Here is a 23,335-nt window from a genome sequence, read left to right on the forward strand (position 1 = left end):
CTTGTCGGCCAGGACTTCCCCTGTGGGGTAGGAGAGCAGGAGGAGGCTAGCACCCCCTGCCATCAAGGACTGCAGCAGATCTTGCCGCTGCCACATACACCTGCAGTTTTGGTGCCAAGGGTGCTTACAGTCTTCACCAACACTGACCTCAGCTGACAGAATTACCTGCTTTAAAAAAATTTTTGTTAATGTTTACTTATTTTTGAGAGAGAGAGAGACAGAGCATGGGAGGGGAGGGACAGAAAAAGAGGGAGATGCATAATCTGAAGCAGGCTCCAGGCTCTGAGCTGTCAGCACAGAGTCCTACGCGGGTGACAAACCCACAAATCGCAAGGTCATGACCTGAGCCGAAGTTAGACGCTTAACCAACTGAGCCGCCCAGGTGCCCCCAGAATTACCTGACATAAAAAGAAGCACTCTGACTATAAGAACACAAAATGTAGGGAGAGGAGAATAAAAGTATAAAGTTTTTGTATCCAAATAAAATTAAAATAAATCAAGAAAGAGAGGGAAAAATAAAAGCAAATCACTACCAAAAAAAGCATCAACTAGCAAAGAATAAAAAAAGAGAGGAAGAGAGGTACAAAACAGGAGCAAAACAACAGAAAACAAAGAACAAAATGGCAATAGCAAATCTTCTCATATCAGTAATTACTTTAAGTGTAAATGCACTAAACTCACCAATCAAAAGCATACAGTGGCTGGCTAAACAGATAAAAAAACAAAACAAAACCCAAAACACCTATTAACACACTATGTACAAGAGATGTGCTTTAGATTTAAAGACACAGGCTGAATGTGAAGAAATGGGAAAAGATATCCCATGCCAATGGTAACCAAGAGAAAGAAGGGGGCTATGCTTACATCAAACAAAATATACACAGAAGGACATCATATAACATACAAGGATCAATTCAACAGGAAAATATAACAATTATAAATATATATGCACCAACATGAGAGCACTTACATATATAAAGCAAATACCAATACATCTGAAGGAAGAAATTGACAACAACTGCCAAATTGACAACAATACAGAAACAGTTGGGGACTTCAACACTCCACTTACAATAATGGATAAAATGTCCAGACAAAAAAAATCAATTTAAAAAGCAGCTGATTTGAACAATACTACAGAACAAGTGGATTTAACAGACATATACAGAACTTTGCATCCAATAGCAGAAAAATCCATATGCTTCTAAAGTGCACAAGGTTCATTTTTCAGGATATATCACATGTTACATCACAAAATAAGTCTCAACAATTTTAAGAAGATTAAAACTATTCCAGGAATTTTTTCTGACCACAGCGGAATAAAACTAGACATCAATAACAGCAAAATAAATGCATACATACATGCATTCATAAATAAATAAATAAATAAATAACAGAAAATTAATGAATATGTGGAAATGAAACAACACATTTTTAAATAACTCTTGGGTAAAAGTGGAAATGATAAAAGAACTTAAAAAGTATTTTGAAACAAACAAACAAAATGAAACCTATACCAAAACTTTAGGGATGGGGCAGAAGCGTTGTTAAAGGGGAAATTTGTAGCAATGAATATCTACATTAAAAAAGATCTCAAATCAACAGTCTCATTCTATACATCAAGAAACTAGAAGAGAAGAACAAACTGAACCAAATTTTGCAGACAGAACAAAGTATTAAAGATTAGAGGAGAAATAAGTCAAACAGGAAGTTAAAAAAATCAATAAAACTAATAATTGGTTTTTTGAAAAGATAAAATTGACAAACCCTCTTAGCTAAGGAAACAAAAGACCCATATAAATAAAATAAGAAGTGAAAGAGTGGGCATTACAAAGGATATCTCAGAAATAACAAAGATCATAAGGGACAGTTATACACAATTATACATGAACAAATTGGGTAATCTAGAAGAATTGCATACATTTATAGAAACATACAACTTTCCAAAACTGAATGAAGAAAAAAATTAAAAGCCTGAAAGAAATAACAAATAAAGAGATTGAATCAGCAATTGAAAACCCCAACAAAGAAGTCCAGGACCAGGTATCTTCATGGGTAAATTCCACCAAGTATTCAAAGAAGAATTAATACCAATCCTTTTTAAACTCCTTCAAAAAACAGAAAATGAGGGAACACTTCCAAACTCATTTTATGAGTTTAGCATCATCCTAATACCAAAACCAGATAAAGAGATCAAAAAAGAAAATTATTGGCCAATATTCCTGATGAACATAGGTGAAAAATCCTCAATAAAATAAGCAAACTGAGTTCAATATCATAAAAGGATCATACCCCATGACCAAATGGAATTTATCTCTGAGATGCAAGGACAGTTCAATATATTCAAATCAATGTGATATACCACATTACCAAATGAAAGGAAAAAAATATGATCATCTCAATAGATGTAGGAAAAACATTTGACAAAGTACACTGATTCATGACTAAAATTCTCAATAAAACAGGGAAAAGGAAGCCTACCTCAACACAATAAAGGCCATCTATGAAAATCCCACAGCTAACATATTCAATAGGGAAAACCTGAAAGCTTTCCCTTGAAGATACAAGGCAAGAATGCCCACTCTTGCCACTTTTTTTCAGAATAGCAATGGAAGTCCTACAAAAAGCAATTAGGCAAGAAAAGGAAAGAAAAGGCATCTGTAAAAGAAAAACTCCCTTGTATTTCTCCTTTACTTGCACAGTACTCCCATACTTCACTTCATCTGACACCAGATCTGTGAGTTTTCCATACATCAAGCAATTCTCTGATATCAGATAGGTGCCCTATAATTTAACTCAATTCTGGCACTATCTGGAGAGAGCATCAGATTCCACAGGTTAAAAGCTCAACCCCACAAGACTGCTGCCCCAACTTCATATACCAATCATAAGTCCCATGTTGTCACCTGTAATCCTGGCCAACTAGCTATAAATTGGGGTTCTCATAACCCTTTCCTTCGGTTTGATAATTTGCTAGAATGACTCACAGTACCCAGGGAAACACTTACATTTACTGATTTATTATATAATAAAGAATATGACAAAGGATACAGATGAACAGCCAGATGAAGGGATACATAGGAGAGGTCTGAAAGTGTCCTCAGTGCAAGAGCTTCTGTCCCCATGGAGTTGGGTTGCACCACCTAATTCACACGTAGATGTGTTTACCAACACAGACACTCTCCTAACCCTATTCTTTGGGGATTTTTATGGAGGTTTCATCGCAAGTTCATTAACTCAATTTCCAGTCCCTCTCCCCTTCCCAGAAGATGGGGATTGGGAAAAAAAGTTCCAAGCTTCTAATCATGGTTTTGCTTGGTCTGTTTGGTATCAGCCCCCATCCTGAAGCTGTTCAGGAGCCCACAAAAAATTGTTTCATTAGAACAAAAGCCACTCTTATCACCCAGGAAATTCAAAGTATTTTGGAGCTCTGTGTCAGGAACCAGGGGATAAAGATCAATATATATACGCTATTAATGCACAACATCCAAATTAGAAAGGAGGAAGTAAAATGATCTTTGTTTGTAGAAGACCTGATCATATTTCTAGAAAACCCTAAAGACTAAAAAAAATAAACAAACAAACCAACATCAGAACCAAGAAATTAACTCAGTAAAGTTGCAGAATACAAAATCAACATACAAAAATAAGTTGCATTTTTATACACAAATAAGAAATTATCTGAAAAGAAAATTAAGAAACAACCCCATTCATAATAGCAACTAAAATAATGAAATACTTAGGAATAAACATAAACAAAGAGGTGAACAATTTGTACACTGAAATTATAAAACATTGATGAAGGAAATTACAGAGACACACATATATGGAAAGACATCCCATATTCATGAATTGAAAGAATTAATATTGTTAAAATGTCCATACTACCCAAATTATCTACAGATTCAATGTAATCCCTATCAAAATCTCAATGGCATTCTTCGAAGAAACAGAAAAGCAATCCTAAAATTCATATGAAACAACATAAGAGTAAATAGCTAAAGCACTCTTGAGAAAGAACAGAGTTGGAGACATCATACTTCCTGGATTAAAAATATATTACAAAGCTATAGTAATCAAAACAGTGTGGTACTGGCATAAAACTATCTTTATAGACCAACGGAACCCAATAGACAACCGAGAAATAAATTCATGCAACTGCCATCAATTGATCATTGACGAGGGTGCCAAGAACATACAATGGGGAAAGGATGTGTCTTCAGTAAGTGGTGTTGGGAAACTGGATTCCTACCCATAAAGAATGAAATTGGAACCTTACCTCACGTTATCTCCAAAAATAAACTCAAAGTGGATTAAAGACTTAAATGTAAGACCTGAAATTGTAAACCTACTAGAAGAAAACATAGGGGAAAAAAATCTTTGAATTGGTCTAGATAATGATTGTTTGGATGTGACACCAGAAGCACAGGCAACAAAAGCAAAAATACATAAGTGGGATTGTATCAAACTAAAATGCTTTTGCATAGGTAAGGAAACAACAGAGGGAAGAGGCAACTTATAGAATGGGAGAAAATGCTTGCAAACCATATTGTCTGCTAAGAGGTTGCTATCCAAAATACATAAAGAACTCCTAAAACTCAATAGCAATAAATATAAAATAATAAAATAAAATAAAATATAAAATAAAAAAGCCAGATTAGAAAGAGATCAGGCTGCTATTCATCCACAGAAGGCTGCCTTTGAGTAAACTGAAACAAGATGCTCTCAGTGGGCTCTGCAAAGCAGAGGGGGCCAAAGGATTGGTCCTCAATCTCCCCCAGAAGTGCTAGCCCAATGAAGGGAATTTACTGTATTCATTATTCAGCCCTGACTCCGTATCTCCTTGTCTACAGTTGGCAGTTTTTCTCTATGACAGGATAAATGGATTAAAAACATTAAATCACATCTAAAAAGTGTAGGCAAACAATCTGAATATAGAGTTCTTTAAAAAAGGCATAAAAATGGCTACCAGGGGCACCTGGGTGGCTCAGTCAGTTAAGCGTCTGACTTTGACTCAGGTCATGATCTCACGGTTTGAGGGTTTGAGCCCCACATTGGGCTTTGCACTGACAGTGTAGAACCTGATGGGAATTCACTCTCTCCCTCTCTCTCTGCCCCTCCCCCACTCATGCTTTCTCTCTCTCAAAATAAATAAATTTATTTAAAAAAATGGCTAACAGTTATAAGGTTCCCAACATTACTAATCAGGGAGATGCAAATCAAAATCACATTGAGATTCCACTTCACATCTTTATAAATGGCTATCACCAAAAAGTCAAAAGGTAACAAGTGTTGGGAAGAATGTGGAGAAAAAGGGAATGCTTGTAAACTGTTGATGGGAATGGAAATTGGTACAGTCATGAGAATTGGTATAGAGCTTCCTCAAAAAATTAAAAGTAGAAATACTTGATGATCCAGCAATCCCAGCTCTGGGTATACATCCAAAGGAAATGAAATCAACATCTCAAAGAGACAGTTGCACTACCATGTTCATTACAGCATTAGTCACAATAGCTAAGATATGGAAATGACCTAAATGTCCATCGATGCATGAATGGATAAAGAAAATGTGATAACACACACACACACACGTGTGTATATATATGTGTATATATATATGTATACACATATATACACACACACATATATATACATATATATACACACATATATGTATGTATACACACATACACATATATTATTACATTATACATTTATATATAAATAAATGTATAAATGTGTATGTATATATACACACACAATGGAATATTATTCAGACATAGGAAAGAAGGAAATCCTGCCATTTGCAATAGTACAGATGAACTTAGAGGATGTCATGCTGAGTGAAATAAGCCAGACACAGAAAGACAAATACATGAACTCACTTATATGTGTAATCTGAAATAGTCAAGCTCATAGAAGCAGAGAGTAGGATGATGTTTTCCAGGGACCAAGGGGAGGGGGAAATGAGGAGCTCTTGGTCGGGAAACACAAAGTCCCAGTTATCCAACATGAACAAGTCTTGAAGATCTAATGTACAGCAATGTAACTACAGTTAACAATATAGTATTGTATACTTGAAGTGTGCTAAGAAGATAAATCTTTTAAGTGTTCTCACCATACACACACACACACACACACACATGCCCACACACAAAGAAAGAAAATGATTATTACGTGTGGTGATGGATATGTTAACTAGCTTGATTGTGGTGATGACTTCACAATGATATATCAAAACACCACGTTGTAAACTTTAAATACATATACTTCTTATTCGTTAACTATACCTCAATAAAGCTGGGGAAAAAAAACTTCAAGTTTTGAAAAATAAGTGTTAACTAGCACTACTGTAACTTTTCAGCAGAAGTAACACTATTTACAGTTTAAAAGTCACCAAATATAATATGTGAATTGCTGACAAATTCAAAGTAGTGGTGAGCTTCCCCCCCCCAAATTTTTTTTTTTATAAAATCTGAAGTGTAGGTAACTTTAGGTAAATGGAGTGGTCCTCTAGTCGAGCTGATGATACCTTAGCACTGGGAGTTAATCCCCCATTGCACAGGCCTATAGGGAGCATGGACTTCCTCCAGACATGGCTTGAGAGAGATCCTGTGAGTGATTATGAGAAGAATGTCTTCAGAACTCCTTGGACAGGACAGGGATTGCCTGGGGTAACACTCTGGTTCCCTTGAGTTAGCCTAGCTAGTTCCACTGTTCATTCCGGGTAAAATAAGAAATGCATTTTGGGTACTCAATGAACCAAACCTCAATAGAAGGGATTAGAAAAAACTGAATGGTTCAGTAGTCACGATTTTCATCATTTTATAGGAGACTGGAATCCAAAGGTTAGGCTGCTTCTAGAAATCTACTCAGTTATTGAAAACAACCAATAGTTATGCTTCCCTTACCAGAGGCAGAGGGAAGAAATAGAGTGGTAACCAGAAGAGGGTAGGGTTATGGGAGGATCTATTCATGGAACAATAAATGAGGGAGAACAACCAGGACTTCAGCACTTGACAGTGGCTGACAAAGAGGGATGAAGGGTACCATGGCTGGATGGTGTCTGCCTCAAAGAAACAGGGGTCGGTTTTTTTTTTCAAGTTAAATTATGAAGTAGACAGTGCATGTAAAGGCATATCTGTAATGAATATATACAAATTAAAAGAATGATAAAATTGGGGCACCTGGATGGCTCAGTTGGTTGAGTGTCTGACTCCTAGTTTGGGCTCAGGCCATGATCTCATAGTTCGTGAGATCAAGCCCTGCATCGGGCTATGCGCTCACAGTGTGGAGCCTGCTTGGAATTCTCTCTCTCCCTTTCTCTCTGCCCCTCCCCCACTTGCTCTATCTAAATAAATAAATAAACTTAAAAATATAAAAAAAGAATAATAAAATGAATATTTGTTTTAATCTACATTATAGCTTAAAATACAAGATATTACTAAGGACTTTGCACCTGTGTGTACCCCATCCCTAACATATCACCCCACCTAATCCCAGGATAGCCAGGAGATGGTAGAGAAGAGCCCATGAAGAGATCGAAGATATTGAGGCATTTGTTGATCATGGCATATCAGTATGGGGATGAAAAAAATGCTGGAGAAGATAAGACACCAAAGGCTCATGTTGGTGGGATGGTTGATGTGGAACAGGGCAAGTTCAATCTTGGTGTCTCCTGGAGGGGTGATACTCTGACTTCACAGAACTCAGCTTTGATTATTTTGTGGGGTGGGGTAGGTGATGGTGCATGACTCAAAGAGGTCAGGATTGGGTATTCCCTGGAGGCCTAGTGGATGTCAGGAAGAATGGAACACCAGGCTGCAGAGAGGCACATGGCCACCACAAGGGTGATTAACCCTTACTACAGGTAACGATTTTATATGTTGCACATTTGGTAGCCAAGCTTGGACTCAACAGTGGTTTTCTAATTGTTAATTTGTTGCGACTGCTACTTCCTGCGGTAGCAGAAAGCGTAGAGTTTCTGCTTTCATTTAATTTGGTCTGGAAATGGTAAACGTGAAATTAAGCCAGGCCAGGGTGTGGATGAGGTAGATAACTGCCTGGTGCTTTTAATTCAGATACGAAGCCAGAAGGTACATGCAGTTCTGGGAATCCTCTGATTATGGCATGAAACCAGGAAAGGACTTCCAAATGTGAAGACCCAAGATAATTGCCCTTCCTGGATCCTAAAACTAATAATAGCATGTAGATCATAACTAAAGGGAGGCAGGTTTGCAGGGAGAGTTTCAAGGGTCAAAAGCAAATAATAAAATACCTGAGATGGCCGATTTAAAGACACACTCCTCAACAAAACCTCTCAGAGGAGGAAGGCAAGTTACTCCACATGTGAAGGGGTGAGTGAACAAGCTGCTTGCACGGGCCACTCTTTCATTTCTAGAAATACTTTGGGTCTCCTTGAACACTTCCTAGTAAGCTCCCCCTCTCCCTTTCGAGCCCGGAGGAGCCCTGCATCTCTGTGCCCCACAGCAGCCTGAGGCTTTCTCTGCCCTGTTTTCTCTCTCAAGGAGATGGAAAAATTGAGTTTTTCAAAAAAAAATTTTACCAACTAAGGGAACTAAAACGTGAATTTTTTTGGTCTTTTTTTTTACTAAGCACAAAGTTAGAAATTCTGACCTGGATTTATTGAGGAAAAATGGCTACAGTGAAGTCTTTCTTTTAACTGATGACTAAATGGACTCCTCAGATAAACTGAAACTAAAAAAAATTGCTGTGGCAAGACTGCTATAAAACACTGAGGAATAACATAAAAAATATAAAAATAGTCTTCCCTTAGACACTTTGTCAATTGTCTTCAGACGGCAAACACCAAAAATAGTAGAAAATACTCTAGGGGTTTGGTTTACTTAAGAAAGCTGATTCAGAGCTCCATGCAGGGGACTCTGATCAAAGAAAATTCCTTGGCCTAACATTACCCAAGTGGTGAATAAATGAAAATGAATATGCTTTGACATAAAATTAAAAATTTAAGGTGTAAGTATATAATTTTTAATGATTCCTGCCTTCTCCAATTTTTTTTTCCTGCACAGCAAATACTTCCTGATCCTATTCACAAGGGATAACGGAATGCCGGAGGATTCCAGTAACTAAAAGGCTAGGAGGTTTTGCTGAGTACTCGGATAGTTTTGGATATACAGACCTTCTGAGTTAAGCATAGAGAAATATAAATTGCTTTGCATAATATAATGAGGGAAATTTGAAGTTCCCAGGGCCAATCCAGGAGGTGGAGAGTGAGGAGGAACCATGGAAAGAAAAGAGGGAAAGAGGAACCAGAAGATGGCAAGAGGCTGGAAGCAACATAGAAAGAAATGGCTAGTGAGAAAGCCTAGTGCGATGGGGCTGAAGACTTTTCAGAACAAAGATGTACAGGGGAGCCTGGGTGGCTCAAGTCAGTTAAGCTGAGGTCATGATCTCACGGTTGGTGAGTTTGAGCCCTGCTTTGGGCTCTCCACTGACAGCGCGGAGCCTGCTTTGGATCCTCTGTCTTCCTCTCTCTTTGCCCCTCCCCCACTCATTCTCTCTCCCTCTCTCTCTCTCTCTTTCTCTCTCTCTCCCTCTCTCAAATAAACACTTAAAAAGAATAACAAAGGTGTATAAAACAGAAGTTGCTTGTATTTTCTTTGAGGAAAAGATGCCTCATTCTATCCATACAACCAATATTCACTGAGGGTTCTCTCAGCTGTTTTCAGCACTGGAGCTATTGCATGACTGAACAAATGTCTGCTTTTGTGATAACTGTATTCTACTAGAATACAACCGATGCAACTGGTTAAACTCTTCCCAAACCTTCAGTCAAGTCTGTGCCATAGACAGCTTGCCCAGTTTGTGGGAATTACGGAAAGGTGCTTGGGTCTGCGGCCAGAGTGATGGGGTAAGAACAGAAACAGGATGGTTAGATGATCTGCAGGGCAGGAGTCTGAAGTCAAAGATGATCACAGCTCAAGACTTCAGGATTTCATGAAATATTCGGGAGGAATTTTGGACTTTCTACAAGTATGAGATTCAAAATAATCTCATCTAGATCACATGGTAGAGTGACCCTACTGATAACCTGAATCACTATTGTAGACTAGGGCTGCATATCCAAATCTAGCACCAGTGCCTGGGATGCTTCAGGCTGACCAGTTTGTCTCTCCTTCCATGGAGTCTTCCCCCTTCCCCATTCTAAGAGAAACTCTGTTTAATCCTTGAGTAATGTCTTCCTCTTCCACCTCCCCAAGCCCATTTTGTACCGTATTCCTCTGTGCTCAGGAAGGACTGGAATAGGTTGTAATATTCCTGCCAGGGTAGTTAGAAATCTGTTAAATTTCCTCATGACCCCTGGATTTGCATCTCTGTCTTGGAGGCTGTGTTTGTATACTAAGGGAGGTAAGTGTTGGAGACAGCAGTAGTGTATCTCAGCTACAATAAAGTCCTCTGTGTCTGCAAACAGCTTGATTTGTCTTCTCTTACCTCCAACACGACCGAAGAAAAAAAGGCACGGTCCATTATCTAGGCTTCCAAAGAGGGGTTAATGGGGCTGATGTTTTAATCCTGAAAAAGGAACTGTATTTTTCTATAGAGAAGTCAAATATTACTCGTTTTTTCTCCCCTCGGGTGGCTGAGGGATTACTTCCTCATTGTTGTATAGGTTAAAATAATAGCTTGGGAAAGAAGGAAAGAAGAGAGTGCTCAAATCCCTGAAGTGTAAACTCCTCATGAACAGAGACTGCCAGTTTCATTTATTGGTGCCTCCTTAGCAGGTAGTTGGAAAGGCAGGAAAAGCATTGAAAGAACAGAATGGTGTATCTGAGGTAAAGAAGAGCTTCTCTGAGTTCCAGGAAGTAGCTTGATATTGTCAAACAAAAAACCACAAAACTTGCAGCTGGATTTTGAATCTTGTTTTGGTTATGTGCTATGCATCTGAACTTAGGCAGATTACCCACATTTGCTGATCTTTGTGTTTCTCATTCCTAAAATAAATTTAATTTCTCTTCTAGCGAATAAGCCCAAGCTGCGACCCTTGTTGGAGTTTGGACATGGATAGATAGGCCAGATGATTGATGGGGTTTGCCCAAACAATATCCACTTACCTGGTGTTGAAGAGCCATGTTGAAGGGAATTCATTCCCAGGGACACTGCCAAGCTTTGAAATGTAGAGCTTAGTTGCCATATTACTCAAATCCGTTTCTGGTCTGGCCCAGAATGCATATTTTATTTCAGGGGAGAAAAAGGCCTGGAATGAAAAAGTGAAACAGTGTGGCAAAGTGCTTAGTAGAATATTTAGTCACAGATATCATTGCCTAGTGGCCCTCTAATAGACTCCATCACCGAAAGGAGAGGGATGCTATTCCCCACTTGGTCAAAGATTGGCACCCTGCTCTGGCACCTTAAGGATCCTGCATGTTTGTGTCAGGGCCTGCTGGACCTGTGGAAGCACCCAGAGAGGGACTTCTGTGTATTAGCAAATTGCACCTGCTAGAGGGCAGAACCCTCATGCACCGTGGGCCTGTAGCAGCACCCAGCACAAGCAGGCTTATTGGACAATATGCAAGACATGACCAGCAACTTTTAGAAACACTCACAGGAGCAATAATAAGTAAAAATTCAGCTACTGTTGCTGTGAACTTTGCAGATTCCAGTGTGGAGACGTGTGGGTTAATTAAAATGGTATTACGAAGTTCTTGTCACACACTCAGTACTCAATAGCTGTTATTGTTGTTCCTCTATGCCTTCTCCAAGTGGCAGAATTGATTGCTCCTACCTTTGTGCCGCTTTTGTGCGTAGTAGGTATTTCTCCTCTAACTTCAGTTAAAACTGTATTTAACTGGGCTGCCTAGGGGGCTCAGTCAGTTGAGCGTCTGACTCTGGATTTCTGCTCGGGTCATGATCCCAGGATTGTGGGATTGAGCCCGATGTCAGGCTCTGCAGTGAGCATAGAGTCTGTTAAGATTTTCTCTGTCTCCCTCTCTCTCTCCCCACTCCATCTCCCTCTCTGTCTCCCTCTCTCCCCCTCTGTCCCTCTCCCCTGCTCATGCACCTTCTCACTAAAAATAAAAAAAAATTTTTTTAAATTGTACTTAAATGAAATTAATTGAAAATGTTAAGCACATGCCAACTTTACTATATTAGAAAAGAATGGCAGTGGGAAGAAATTCCAGTTGTATCCAATACACTATGGTATAGCTGAACATGATTTAGAAATTATCCCTAAAACAAATTTATGGAAATCTACCAGAGGAACAAAAGTTTAAACTACATTTATTTAGATATACTTCTTTATTGTCTGCAGTATATTTAAAGTGGACCCAAAGGATATGTGTGAAAGAATGAAACAGAAGTTATGAAATGTAGAGTGGTAGATATTTCTTTTCATGTTATATATGAGGAAAAATTAATTTGTCAAATGTTTAAGATTTGGCAAAATTATTTGAAGGATGACCAAATGTCTGAGGAAATAGGATTGGATTTAAAGTGATAACAGAAGATCGAGGGGGAAAAGTGTCTTCTTAATCCTTCAAGAATGTAAAAATTAGTTGCCCAGTGACACAACATATCAAATTTATTAAATGGAACCATGTTGCACACATATCATTTTTCTTTTTTTTTTTTTTGTTAATGTTTATTTATTTTTGAGAGAGAGAGAGAGGCAGAACGTGAGCAGGGGAGGGGCAAAGAGAGGGAGACACAGAATCTGAAGCAGGCTCCAGGCTCCAAGCTGTCAGCACAGAGCCCGACGCGGGGCTTGAACCCACAGACCGTGAGATCATGACCTGAGCCGAAGTCAGATGCTTAACCAACTGAGCCACCCAGGCACCCCACATATCATTTTTCTTTTAAAACTGGAAAGAAGTGGGGCACCTGGGTGGCTCAGTCAGTTGAGTGTCCGACTCTTGATTTCGGCTCAGGTCATGATCGCAGGGTTGTGGAATCAAGCCCCATGTTGGGACCCATGCTGAGCTTGGATCCTACTTATGATTCTCTCTTCTCTCTCAGCCCCTCTCCCCTGCTTGAGTGCCCTCTCTCTAAAAACCAAAACCAAAACCAAAAACAAAAAACAACCCTCCCCCAAAAAAACAAAACCAAAACCAAAAACAAAAAACAACCCTCCCCCCAAAAAACAAAACCAAAAACAAAAAAACTTCAGAGAACTTTTATAGTTTTGCTACCGGAAAAAAAGATCAGTTTTGACTTCAAAGTTTTGTTTGTTTGTTTTTTTAATTTCAGAGCCAAGATTCTTTTCGCTCAGGTCTCAAACAAACATCCTTATTAGACTTTTAAACTCTCAGAGATCTAGATAGTGATTAAATGACCCTGATAACTAAGGGTGTAAAATAAACAGTAAGAAAGAAGCCAAGCCCATGTACAGCTGGCACCCACAACATTCCTGTGAAATAAAAAGCAAGAGTGTTTAAGGTGTTCGCCAGAGAAACAGAAGTTGAGACAACGAAACAAAGTACAAAACTGCAGATATGTCTGGAAAGAAAACACAATCATTCTGAAGATGTGAATGTGAAAGTTAGTAAGAATCCTTGGCAAAAATTTAGAAAGCTTTAAGGGTAGATTGAAACATAAGCATGAAATTAGCAGGAGTGACAACAATGACACAAGAGGTTGGGATTTTATCATGAGAAAATGGAGGAAGTCAGATCAAGTTTCTGGTGTCAATTTTCTTGGTGTTACTTATTGCTATATAACTGTCACTCAGGATGTGTGTGATGCGGCTGATGGAAACTTGAGTGTAATTTTAAACTAATTTGAGATACACATTTCAAATTCCCCTGGTCCAAGTTGAAAGGTTTCTGAAATGGTGTACTCAGATGAAGAGAAAGAAATTCCCAAATTGGAACATTTGAAAAGCATGGTGAAGGATGGAGAGGGTAGAGGGCTTAGGATAGAAGCTCAGGAAAGACCAAAAATAAAAAAAAAAAAAAAGGATGAAAATACGGAGGTCTGAGTGGAGGACAGAGTTGGACTTCATCCACCAGTTTTGCCTCCTTTGCTGGTAAGTGTTCACTTAATAAATTTCCTTATGTGAGGGGCACTGGTGGCTCAGTCGATTAAACACCCAACTTTGGCTCAGGTCATGATTTCACAGTTCCTGAGTTCAAGCCCTGCTGTCAGCTCGGAGCCTGGAACCTGCTTTGAATTCTGTGTCTCTGTCTCTCTCTGCCCCTCCCCCACTCGCACTCTGTCTCTCTCTCTCTCAAAAAAATAAACATTAAAAAAATAATAAATAAATTTCCATATGTTAGGCAGACAACAAACAAACAGCATATCTATAATAACTATTAGTATAGTTTGGTGCCTTGATCTGTGCTGAGGTTACAGTAGTCTTACCTACCCTTGCTTTTGAGCTATTAACACTAATGTCAACAAAAGAGAAAAGAGGAAAGGGAAATGACATCTTGGTATTATTATGAAAACGGTTTTGCCTTTGCTGACCCCTTAAAGTGTCTGGTGGGCCCTTATCCAAATGCACCAGACTTTGAGAACCACTACTCTACGGGATAATCATCTTGCCACATTGCAGGTCTCACCTCTTATCACTCTCTGCCTTGGTGAGAAAGTTCCACCCACTGAAGGGTATTTGCATTAGCTGTTCCCTTGCCTACAACTCTCCAACTCTCCGTAGGATGGTGTCCTTACTGTTATCAGATTTCCACTCAAATGGCACCTCCTAGAGGCATTTCTTTTGATTGCTTAGTTTAAAAAACATCTCTTTCCCCTATTCATTCTCTATTACATTACCTTGCTTTCTTTTCTTTACAAAAGTTATCATTTAATACTATCTTGTTAGTTAATTAATTAAGTCCCCCCATTAGAATTTAATTTCTATGAATTCAAGGAATACACTGCCTTACTCATTTCTGTATCTCCATCTCCTAAAACAATATAGTCAAAATTCAATAAATATTTATTAAATAAATAGATTTTTAAGAGGATCTTGATGAATTAAAAGAAAAGGTGGATTTGGCAGTAATGTGAAAAGTGCAAAGCCTTATCTGGTGGTTTATTATAGTTTTCAGTATTAATTTCCTGATGACCATAATCTTCTGAAAGTTATCTCCGATTTTTAAATATTATTATAATAAGACTTTAATATTGCCTCTAAACCAATATAGAACTCGTATTCTTCTATTTTCCCCTTCTCATTATTACTCTTGAGTGAAGCGCAAACTATTTTAGGATTTAGATGAAGCAGCTAGAAAGACAATATAATCCTCCTTGTTAAAAAAAAAAAGTTAATTTTTTCCATAGTGTCTTTAGGGGATAGTGTAAAGTTTAAAAACTATGAACATGATCAACATGGGGATTTAATGGGGATTTTTGAAATCCTTAACCATAATGAGACTTCTTATTCAGGAACATGGTAAGTCTGTCCCTTTACTTGACATCTTTATTGATGTATCTAAACAAAGTTTTACGATTACATGCATAAGAATAGTGTACATTATTTATAAGAATTATTCATAACTCCTATATGTTTATACATGTTTGTTATTATAAGTAAATTATAAGTTGTACTTTTTTAATGTTTATTTATTTTTGAGAGAGAGAGAGACGCACACACACACAAAGTGCAAGCAGGGGAGGGGCAGAGAGAGAGGAAGACACAGAATCCAAAGCAGGCTCCAGGTTCCGAGCTGTCAGCACAGAGCCCGACGTGGGCTCGAACTCACGGACCTCGAGATCATGACCTGAGCCAAAGTTGGATGCCCAACCAACTGAGCCACCCAGGTGCCCCTAAGTTGTATTTTTTAAATCTGTAATTGTTTATGGATAGAAATGAAAAGGTTTTTGTATTGATGTTGTATCTGACAACCTGCTAAACTCTTTTATTACATACTAATAATGTAGTAGATAAAATAAATTTTCAGTATAGGAAAACATTATTTACTAAATGATATTTTTCTCCTTTTTCTTTTTTTAAATGTTTGTTTATTTTGAAAGAGAGATAGAGAGAGAGAGAGCAGGGAGAGGCGGAGAGGGAGACAAAGAATCCCAAGCAGGCTCCACACTGTCAGCACAGAGCCCAATGCAAACCATGAAGTCATGACCTGAGCTGAAACCAAGAGTCAAATGCTTTATGGCTTAACCAATTGAGCAACCCAGGTGCCCCTTTATTGTGTTGTTTTAAACAGGAGTAGGGAGACTGTGCATTTTAGTTTGCTTAGGTGGAAAGGTAAGACTGTTTTTATATTATTCCCCCTCCTTTCTTATTTCCTGTTTTCAACTAACAGTATATATCTTGTTATGTTTCTTATTTTGAAGATAATGCTTTTTAACATTTTACCAGTAAGTGTGATATTCACTCTAAGGATTTGGTTTTGATGTTATTTTATTCAGATTCTTTTATGTTAGTGACATTTCCTTCTATTTCAAGTTTTCCAAGTTTTTCATCATAAAAGAATGCTTTAATTGTATTGTTTTTCTGCATCTACTGATATGATCAAATGCCTTTCTACTTTTTATTTTATTTTATTTATTTCTTTGTGTTTTTTAAGGGGGGGAGGGGCAGAGAGAGAAAGAGAGAGAGAGCGCATCCCAAGCTCCATGCTGAGCGTGGAGCCTGACATGTGGCTTGATTCCATGACTCTGGGATCGTGACCTGAGCTGAAATCAAGAGTCCAACACTCAACTGACTGAGCCACCCAGATGTCCCTACTTTTATTGTTTAATGAGAAAATTATATTAGCATATTTTTTCATGCATTCCTGTAATATACTCCACTTGGTCATGATATATTTATTTTTTTATTTATATGTCGCTAGATTTGGTTTGCTAATATTTATTTGGATTTTTGGATTTTGGATTTTTGCAGTATGTCTTGAGTAATATTGGCCTGTAATTTACCTTCATTCCTTTGTCTGGTTTGGATGCCAAGGTTGTACTAATCCCATAACATGCGTTGAAGACTTATTATTTCTTTTTCTATTTTTTGAAAGAGTTGTATAAAGCTGGAATGATCTGTTTTTAATTGTTCATAGAGGGTGTTTTGTAAAACAGATACAATAATGTAAAAATTATAAAGGGAAAGCTAGAATGTTATGTAAGTGGAGATATACAGTATATATATAAGCTTTTGGGATTGTTTTTTTTTCTATCAGCTTAATTCTCTGGAGATTCCCGCAGGTTGTTGTATACATTAGTTTCTTCTTCTTATTGCTGAGCATGGTGTAAATGTACCATAATTTGTTTAACCATTTGTCTATTTAAAGATATCTGCATCGTTCCAGTTTTAGACTATCATAAGAAAAGCTGCTATGAACAATCATGTACAGGTTTTTTGTGCATACCAATTTTCATTTCTCTGGGATAAATGTCAATGAGTACAACTGCTGGGTAGCATGATATTTGTATATTTCATTTTGTAAGAAACTGCCAAGCTGTTTCTAGAATGGCTATACCATTTTATAGTCCCATCAACAACGTACCAGTGATCCAATTTCTCTGCATCCTCACCAGCATTCACTGTTCCCACTATTTTTAGTTTTAGCCATTCTAACTGGTATGTAGTAATAGCTCACTGTTCCTTTAATTTTCATCTCCTTAATAGCTACAGATGTTGAACATCTTTTCCTATGTACATTTTCCATTTGCATATCTTTGGTGAAATGTCTGTTCATGTCTTTTGCCCATGACCTAATTGTATTATCTATAATTTTATAGTTGAATTTTGAGAGTTCTTTATATATTTTCATATATTACTCTTCTGTCAAATATGTGGTTTGCAAATATTTTCCCCATTCTGTAGCTTTTTCTTTTCATCCTCTTTAAAAGTATCTATCACAGAAAAAAGTTTTAAATTTGATTAAGTCCAGTTTATGGAACTTTCCTTTTATGGATAACACTTTGTGTTGTGTCTAAGATCTCTTTGCCTAGCTGTAGATCCCAAAGATTTTCCTTTATGTTTTTTTCTAATAGTTTTATAGTTTTAAATTTATGCTTAAGTTGATGATCCATTTTGAGTTAATTTTTTTATAAGTGCCACTGAGATAGAGCGTCATGATGTTCATTCATTCATTCAATCATTCATTCATCATTCATTTGCTTATGATTGTCCAATTGCTCCCATACCATTTGTTGAAAAGGCTGTGTTTCCTCCATTGTATTGCTTTGCATTCTTGCCAAAAATCATATTTGTGTAGGTTTATTTCTGGATTCTGTGTTTGGTTATAGTGATGGATGGATTTGTTTCTACCTGTGACAAACAGTCTTGATGACTGCACTTATATAATAAATTTTGAAATTGCATAGACTGATTCTTCCTTCCTTTTTTCTTTTTTTAAAAATTGTTTTAACTATTGTAGTCTTTTATCTCTCCACATAAAATTTAAGGTAATATTGTTTATGCCTTCAGAAAATCTTGCTAATATTTTGATAGAAATATTGGGGAGGACTGATACTTTTAAGATGTTGCATCTTCCAATCCATGAATACATGTCTCTCCATTTACTTAGATCTTACTTGATTTCTTTCATTAGAGTTTTGTAGTTTTCAGTCCACAAGGAATATGTGTGCTTTGTTAGATTTACACCAAAGTATTTATTTTTTGAGTGATTATGAGCAGTATTGTAATTTAAAGTTTAATCTGTTTTTTTCTCTTCACCTTTCAGAGCCTTCTTTTGTTTGTTTTATATATAATGTCCAAGGTTTTTGGTGTACTTACCAGGGAACAAGTACATTCTATCTTACCTTCCTGGAACTGAAAGCCTACCATTGAATTTTGTCTTTAATTTTCTTCCTTTACCTCATGACTATATTGGTTCCCAGATCCTCAGTTCATAGCTTGCCCAGGTGGGAAGGCCAGATAATTCCCCCCCCCTCCGCCTCCGGGCCAGCTCATTTTTATATGGCACTCAATTAACTGAGCAATAAACAGTTAATGACCTGATATGGCAGGAACTGCTGTCCAATTTCGTGAGGGAAAAAGGAAGGTGGTTAGCCTTAAGTGTTGGTATTGGCCCAGTGCAAAGCTGTTTTGTGTGTATGAGAGTTAAAGAAAGGGAATAATGAGGAAAGTGTATGATACATATTTATCTGTATACCTTCTCTACACTACGGAAGGAACACTTGAATTGTGAATAATGCAAGTCTCTTATTCTGTCAAGAAGTTCTATTATTTAGTCTAATTTATATATGAAACAGAAAACCAATTTCGTGTCAACGGCGTAACAATAACGCAACCACTAGAAGACGAAAGGAAAAAGAAGACAACTTCATACGTAGGTATCTAACTTTCTGTACGTTTTTTCCAGAATCAAATTAAGGTAGGTGATGAAAGCTTTGATTTCATAGCACAACGCTTTGTGGAAAGTTACTTAAATAATTTATACCTAGAATTACTTATTAACCGTCAAAACAACCCAGTCAAGGCAAGAATAAACCCAGCTTAGTGTACGTAAAAAATGATGGATTCATAATAAACAAAGTTTACTATACTGAAATGAGATACCAATTAGAGGTTAGCTCGTGGAAATATTTAATACATAGTCAACTGCCACAAAAGTGTCTCATTTTTCACTGTAACGTGGCACATTTTCTTTCTCTTTCTGTTGGCAGCAGAAGAAAGCTGAAAAGGATGTGGGAACAGTAAATACCATAAAAAAATATAAGAGAAAGGTTGCTGGGAAGACTCCCAACTGCTGGGAGAAGGAAGAAAATGACAGAAGTTTAAAAGCACCCATTTAAATTTCATCTCTCAGTTGCTAAAGATATCTATAATGACCTTAAGTCCCTTCCTTTTTCCGCCCAGAAGCATAATTTGTTCCTGGATCCGCTGATTCTGAACATGAGCTTCTGGGGAGGCATGGCTCCTGCCCGGTCCCAGGGGTGACCCCTGAGTGGCTGATTGAGCTGTGGTAGCTCCACTGCCTTTGTTATCATTACTTGAGGCCCGGCCACGTGATACAATTTTGGCCAATGAGATATGTGGGGAGGTCTTTCAGGGACCTCGCCAAAGTTTTCTTTGCTCTTAAAGAAGAGTAGGAGGGAAACGATGGTCTCTCTCTGACTCCAGACATCAGCCTGTCCAGGTGACATATCTGGACCTGCCACAGCCATCTCACCACTGCCTGAGATGAAGCCAGCACTGATGATGCCACTGCGCCGCCGACCCCAGTGCCACTGTACCTTCGTATGTCATGTTATGTCAGGTGCTTACTTCCTTATTGTTTAAGATACTTTGACTTGGGTGTTCTTACCAATTGACTCAGTTTCCAAACCTACTTTGCTTCAATACAGGAGGCTGTGGTATATGCAACAAGTAAATCAGCTGTAGGCAGAGGAGCCAGTAGGTGAGTTAAGAGAACACTATGTTATTGCTAGAGAGCAGTAACACTGGGAACTCTTTCTTGGTGGCGGAATATTATGTTGCTTTTTTCCTTTTTAACTTAAGTTTTTAATCTTCTAGAATCCCCTCTTCATTTATTCATCCATCCATTCATGAATTCATTCGTTTACTCACTCACTCACTCATCCATTATTCATTCAATATGTATCAACACCAAGGAAGATCCTGGTGGCCATTCCAACCAACATTTTAAATAATTTTCAGAATGTTCAAACTCTTCTTATTTTCCAGGGCCAGGAAACAAAGGGCCATGGACACATAAACCGCATTTTCTAAAATGATCTCCCCACATTTTTCTCCAAATCAAAAGAGGATATATTTTCCATCTTAAACAAGAATCTGGGCACTGGGGTGACTTAGTTGGTTAAGTGTCTGACTCTTGATTTTGGATCAGGTCATGATCTCATGGTGGGGAGATCAAGCCCCCCCCCCCCCCCCAAACAGGCTCTGTGCTGGGCATAGAGCCTGCCTAAGATTCTCTCTCTCCCTGTTCCTCTGCCCCTCACTTGCTTGTACTCTCTCTCTCTCAGAAAAACTTCCTTTTGTTTTAATGGAGTATCAAACTAATAATCAAACACTAATAAAGTGTTCTTGCAAGATTTTAGCATTTAGAGGATTTGCCTGTTCTGATTGCTGATTCAATCCTCTGATTGAACTGTGTTATTCTGATGAATCTCAGTCACATTTCATATAGCTTAAAAAGAAACACTACTTTAAACTAACAGGATACATATTTATAGAAAAGATAGTTGTGTGTAAAAAATTTACGTTGGTTAAAAGAAGAAAATAAAAATTCTCTAAAATCTTGCCATAAAAAGATAAACACCATTAAGATTTCAGTGTACATCATAAGATTTTTCCATACAGAAACACAAAAAAATATATATTTTTCTATCAATAGACTACTTATCTAAATACACACACAATTTTGAACCTGTTTTCACTTGGTAAATTGCAAACATTTAAAAATTTATATATCTATAAATATATCTCTATATATGTACCTAAATACATATATATGTATATATATTTAGCTATATATGTGTATATATATATATAATTTTGTAAACATATATAAATTTGTACATTTATATGTATATAAATATATATTCATATACCTCTATCATTTTCAGGGGTTGAAAATTACTTATTTAACTGATTCCTTGTTATTGGAAATTTAAATTGCTTCCAATTTTTCACTATTATGTATGCTTCAGATCCTATTTATTTTTCTGACCTCACATGTACACTCTTCACCTTGCCCTCTGTGTGCCGAATGCATTGTACTTTCATCAATTTCTTAAATACTCTCTTTCCTCAATAAAAAGTTAACTCTGGGAGGGTAGAAACAGCATTGTTCTTTTGTTCATCCCAAGAGCTCTCCATATTTACTAATAGCACAGAAATATGACTTTTCTTCCGTGCCATATCACATGACACCTGAAATGTAGCTGCTTATATAGTCTATTACCCACCCCACTTAGCTCAACCCTCAAATCACTGTATAAGACTAAGGTTGCCTTGACTAACACCAACAGACACTAATTATTATCATCACCCTTGCTGCAATTGCCGATGAATATCGTTTTTTCTTTTCATGTGTTTTGCCAGTTAATTAATTCTGATCTACCTCGGTAGTAAACTTACCTTTTTGATAATCCACGAATTATGGGGAAAATATAAGTGACATTTTTGTTGATGTTGGTACAGTATCAGTTTATGTGTCACTCAGCTGCAGCTAAATTAGGTATAAATTTTTGAATAACGTCCTTTATTTGTTGATTAAAAGTAGTCAGCACTTTGATGTTGAAGAGAGAAGAAAGTCCTACACTATAAATTTTTGAATAACGTCCTTTATTTGTTGATTAAAAGTAGTCCTACACTTTGATGTTGAAGAGAGAAGAAAGTCCTACACTGGTTTTTAGAGGTAATATAAACAATTTCACATGAAGTGTCAATATAATACAATGAAAGTAATTGTGTAAATTCCCTTCATAATTTCCATTTCTTCCCTCAATTACATTGATATTTAATGTGAAATTATTTATGTTACCAAGTTAATGTTAAATTAAAATCTGGATCTAATATCTGGGGTTCAATGTGCCATCTTTCTCAGATGGACTCTCCAACCAGAATTATAGCCTCTTACAGATTTTCATGGCAAAAGTCTGCACTGTCAATGACTGAAATATAGTTGACAACAGGTAGTGAGCCCAAATCTACCATCTGACATGGGTCATCCTCCAATTCTGTTTGAATGCAAGAGCCTTCGTAGATTCATCTATGGCTCTTTCAGAGGATCTAGAGTCACTGAAGGTGCTAAGCTGTGAAGTTATCTGACCCTGGGACAGAATCACATTGATGCAGCCCTTCTAATTTCATTATATTCTAATTCTTGAATATACATCGTATCTCCAAATCAGTGAAAACAAAAAAGATAAACATATGGTCCTTCTAGAATTCAAAACTTGGATTCATACCTGGGATTTAATGTGGCACAATATTCACATTAATCTCTGACTTGGGGCACCTGGGTGGCTCAGTCGGTCAAGCGTCTGACTCTGGCTCAGGTCACGACCTTGCGGTTCGTGAGTTCAAGCCCTGCATCAGGCTCTGTGCTGACAGCTCAGAGCCTGGAGCCTGCTTCAGATTCTGTGTGTCCGTCTCTCTCTGCCCCTCTCCTGCTCACGCTCTGTCTGTCTCTCTCTCAAAAATAAATAAACATTAAAAAAATTAATCTCCAGCTAGAATCATAGATTGCTTCATTTATTTCTTCCTGGCAACAATCTCTTTGTTTGCTGAGTAACAAATTTTGCTGGAAAGGCCAAATCTACCATTGAACAGGAAATTAGTCTCTTAATAGGTCAGAATATACATAACTTTACCAAAGATGATGGCTTTTTGAAAAGATCTAGACAGATTCAAGGTATTGGATTGGGTTGTATCTACCCTATGAGGCAGTACTGGAGATACTTCTGA

The 23,335-nt window shown here is 37.4% G+C and overlaps 1 protein-coding gene across 1 annotated transcript in view; it reads right to left on the minus strand.

Annotated features, from left to right (window-relative positions):
• Window positions 1-11,179: 11,179 nt before the first annotated feature.
• The window catches only part of LOC106965662 (histone H4), a 57,852-nt gene continuing 45,696 nt past the window's right edge, over window positions 11,180-23,335 (minus strand). Inside the window, exon 4 of the mRNA XM_053225855.1 lies at window positions 11,180-11,236. The gene's annotated coding sequence lies outside the window, so the exon portion shown is untranslated. The remainder of the gene's footprint in view (window positions 11,237-23,335) is intronic.

Source organism: Acinonyx jubatus, chromosome B4 (assembly GCF_027475565.1).
Source record: "Acinonyx jubatus isolate Ajub_Pintada_27869175 chromosome B4, VMU_Ajub_asm_v1.0, whole genome shotgun sequence".
Classification (NCBI taxonomy): domain Eukaryota; kingdom Metazoa; phylum Chordata; class Mammalia; order Carnivora; family Felidae; genus Acinonyx; species Acinonyx jubatus.